The following is a 4,048-nucleotide window of genomic DNA, read 5'->3' as shown; positions in this document are numbered from 1 at the left end:
GCTAAAAGAAAAGATAACAAGCATAAAGCTAACTTTTTAGCTATGTAAGTATAGAAATACAATGAAGATAGAGACGCGCATGTTGAAGTAGTAACACTCGATGCCAATTTCATACATAAATAAAGCCTATATGCTAGACCAAAAGAAATACACAAACAAAATACACTTAATTACCTTCAACCTCTTCTATGTTGGAGCATCTATGCTCAATTTATAACTCAACACTTCAATATTTTCAATAAATTGTGCATTTGTTATAAATGAGCTAGATTTATTCAATCCACAAGGTAGGAATTAAAGTTTCGTTACTTTTTCAAGAGGTCCTAACTTTCACATCCTTTCCAACAAATTGAAACCATGAATACAAGCCCACCCATAATTTTTTTTTTTTTTTCCCAACCACCATTGTTTTTCTGAAAATATGCTTTAAAAATTTGTGACAAATACATGTAAAGAACGATTTCTTAAATTCTTCCATACCTGAGTGACCTTGACATACTACAAGAAGAAGCGAAACTCACAAGGGCGTAGCAGAGTAGTCCGCATCGGGGCTGTGGGTTGCGAGCAGAGCAAGGGAGAGAGGGAGGGCCTAGGGTTGCTGGACTGGTGACGACGTCGAGGTGTGGGTGGTGGCAAACGATGCCCCTACAACGGCGATATAGAGAAATCCGAGAGAGAGAGAGAGAGGTGAGGCTAGAAAAAGATCGACGTGGGGACTGGAGGAGAAGAAGGGGTGGTCTTCGAGGTGAGGTGGCGGTGGCATGGTGGGGTAGTTGGCAACGGGCTGTGCTCGGTGGAGGCTTGAGGGAAAAGAGGGATCAGGGAGAGAGATGGGGGAAAAGGGGGGGAGTGGCTGGAGGAAAAGAAAACGAGGGGAAAACGTAATGCGAGGGTCTTAAATTTTATTTGCTTTTTTGGCGCTTTTAATTTGCCACGAATAAGCATTAAGTGACTGAATATACTTTTACGGTTACAATTTTCACTGCAAATAATATATATTGCAGCGATTTTTTTTATCGACAGAAATAAAATGCCGTTACTGTTAAAAGCTTTTGTTGTAGAGACAAAAATCGTTGCAAAAGGTAAAAAGTCACCGCAAAAAGTAAAGACTAAATTCAATTCCTAAATTTGCTCTGGAATTCAGCGACGACTTGGAAAATCATTGCAAATAAGGTCTATTTGTGGTGATTTTTTTTGTGATGATTTTGAAATCACTGAAAAATGCCTGATTTCTTATAGTGAGTATTCAAGCATACTATGGTGGATCACGCTTTGATCTATGGCTTGCACATTCACCCATAAATTCGCATTGGTACCATGCATCAGAATTACGATCTGGTTAACTATTATGAGTTTATCTTACACTTAATCGTATGAAAGTTTAGATGTCTTATGCAACGTGAGATGCATAAAATGTATAATACATACGTGACTATAATATGCAGAATGAAACATGATGAATGACGTTCTTGCAAATATCATGACATGCATGGTGCATAAACATTGGCTCCCAAAGAATTGGCTTTAATAATAATATATATAACTAGCTAATGTATGTTAATCCTAATTTATGATCAATCTACTTACATTGTAGTGTTGCTTCTTAAAATTTTTGACCCAAAATTGATCATGGTGCGATGGAGGGACGATGGTGGTTGTGAGTAGGAGGGAGGAAGAGACAATGGTAGCCTTGCCGTGTCTCATGGTAGTGGAGATGAGGCTGCGGCATGCTGAATGTAAAAATAGAGCTAAAAAAAACCTAGGCTTGAAGAGGTAGGTGCATGTATAATACATGAGACTCTATTTATAGGATTTTATACCACGCGAGTGATTGTATGGGTTGGGTTTAGGAATTTTAAGGTGAAGAAGATTCTAGAATTGTAATCCTAGTGTGATTGAAATTAAAAACATACTCTAGTAGCTCAATTAATGTAAGATTGGGAGTAACTGAAACTGTGTAAAATACTTCAATCAGTGATGATTTTAAATTGAAATAAATTTGTAATAGCCGATGTTTAAATTATAAAAGGAGTCTAACTCATTTAATAAATAATAAATGTGATTTAATATAGTTATTGAGCCTAATTATAACTCCTAATCAATCTCAATAATTTATAGCTCGTGAGTTTATCCAATATGACCCATTAAATATAATTTAGGCCCAATAAAAATTATCAATATTCCGACCTTAGAATTATTGGGCCTGGTCGTTACAATGTGTGATATCCTGGAGGAAGAGTCATGTAGACTACTTCGTCGAGATCGCCACGAAGAAATGCATTTTGGACATCAAGTTGATGTAATCACTAATGACGAGCAACAATAATGGCAAGAACACATCGAACAATGACTAGTTTGGTTACAGGAGCAAAGGTGTCATGGTAATTGAGACCCTCAACTTGAGCCTTTGGCCACAAGGCGGGCCTTTTGACGTTGAATGGTACCATAAACTTTTAGCTTGGTTTTGAAGACTCATTTACAGACAATAGGTTTTTAGACAAGGGTAAGGATTGAAGACTCTAGGTCTGGTTATCCTCCAAGGCTTGTATTTTAGAAGCCATGGCATCACGCCAATGGGAATGAAATTTGGCTAGGGAGTAACTTTGGGGTTCCTCATGTTGTGAAAGAGCAGAAAGAAAATTTATGTGTTTAGTATTAAAACGAGCATAAGAAAGAAAAGATGCAAGAGAGTGAGAATTATCTGGCGAGGAAGGATTGGAGGGTTGTGCTTGTGAGGACTCATGTGAAAGAGGAGGCAGATTTAGTCTTGGAGGTAGGCAGGCCATGTGATGTGACCAAGAGGCTGAGCTGATAAGGCTTGTGGAGGAGGGAGAGAGTTGTGGTAGGTGGAGGTTCCGAGATGGGAGGGTTAGGGAATCATTTAGATACAAGCATATCAGAAAGAGGGAGATGTATGGGGATGGAGGAGGAGGCCGTGGGAGGGAGGTTTTGGAAAGGAAAAATTGTTTCAACAAAGGCGACGTCTCGAGAGATAGAGATGAGTTTGTTTTCGAGATTGTAGACATGATATGCTTTGTTACCAACTAGATAACCTAAGAATGCAAATTTGATTGAGCGGGGAGAAAATTTATCACAATTGAAACGTAAAGTTTGGATATAACAAAGACAACCAAAGACATGGAGGTGATCATAAGATGGTGGGTGGTGGAAAAGAAGTTCATAAGGAGGTTTATTGTCTAGACTAGGGGAGAGGATACGGTTGATGAGATTGGTGGCCGTGAGAATACACTCATCCCAAAAAGATATTGGAAGACGAGATTGGAAACATAGACACTGTACAACATTGAGAAGATGATGATGTTTACGTTCTGTAACACCATTATGTTGAGGAGTCTTTACACAAGTGTGTTTGTGAAGAATGTCATGGTTAGTGAAGAATTGTTGCATGTTACAGGATAAAGATTCTTGTCCATTATCAGTTCAAATATGATGTATGGTGTGATTGTGGACAAGATAATGAAAGTATTTGAGACATGCATAAGTTTCTAATTTAAGACACATAAGATAAACCCATGAATTGCGAGAAAAGTCATCAACAATAGTTAAAAAATATTGGACTCCAGAATGAGATGGTGTGGAATAATCTCCTCAAATGTTACAATAAATTCGATTAAAATGAACAACACTTTTATTAAAATTTATTTGAAATGGAAGTCGATTTTTTTTTGCCTCGAACACAAACATCACAATGAAATTTAGGACTAGATATATTAATGGCTTGACTCAAACATGAAATAAACAAATGACCTAAACGTTGGTGCCATAATAATGAAGGGACAACATGTTAAGTATGGAAAGCAGCGGTAATATTAGGGATGATGAGTTTGTAGTGGTAGAGTCCATCGTGAACCTCAACCATTCCAATCATCATCCATCGTCAAAGCAGCGAGAATAGTAGGTCCTGAATAATGCCAAAGGTTGGAAATAATAAGCCGACACAATTCAAAGATTGGGTGAGTTTGATAATAGAAAGAAAATTGAAGTTGAAGTCAGGAACATAGTGAACATTATCTAAAAACAAATGTTC

This window comes from Juglans microcarpa x Juglans regia, chromosome 2D (assembly GCF_004785595.1).
Source record: "Juglans microcarpa x Juglans regia isolate MS1-56 chromosome 2D, Jm3101_v1.0, whole genome shotgun sequence".
Classification (NCBI taxonomy): Eukaryota; Viridiplantae; Streptophyta; class Magnoliopsida; order Fagales; family Juglandaceae; genus Juglans; species Juglans microcarpa x Juglans regia.
This window is presented reverse-complemented; position numbering follows the sequence as displayed.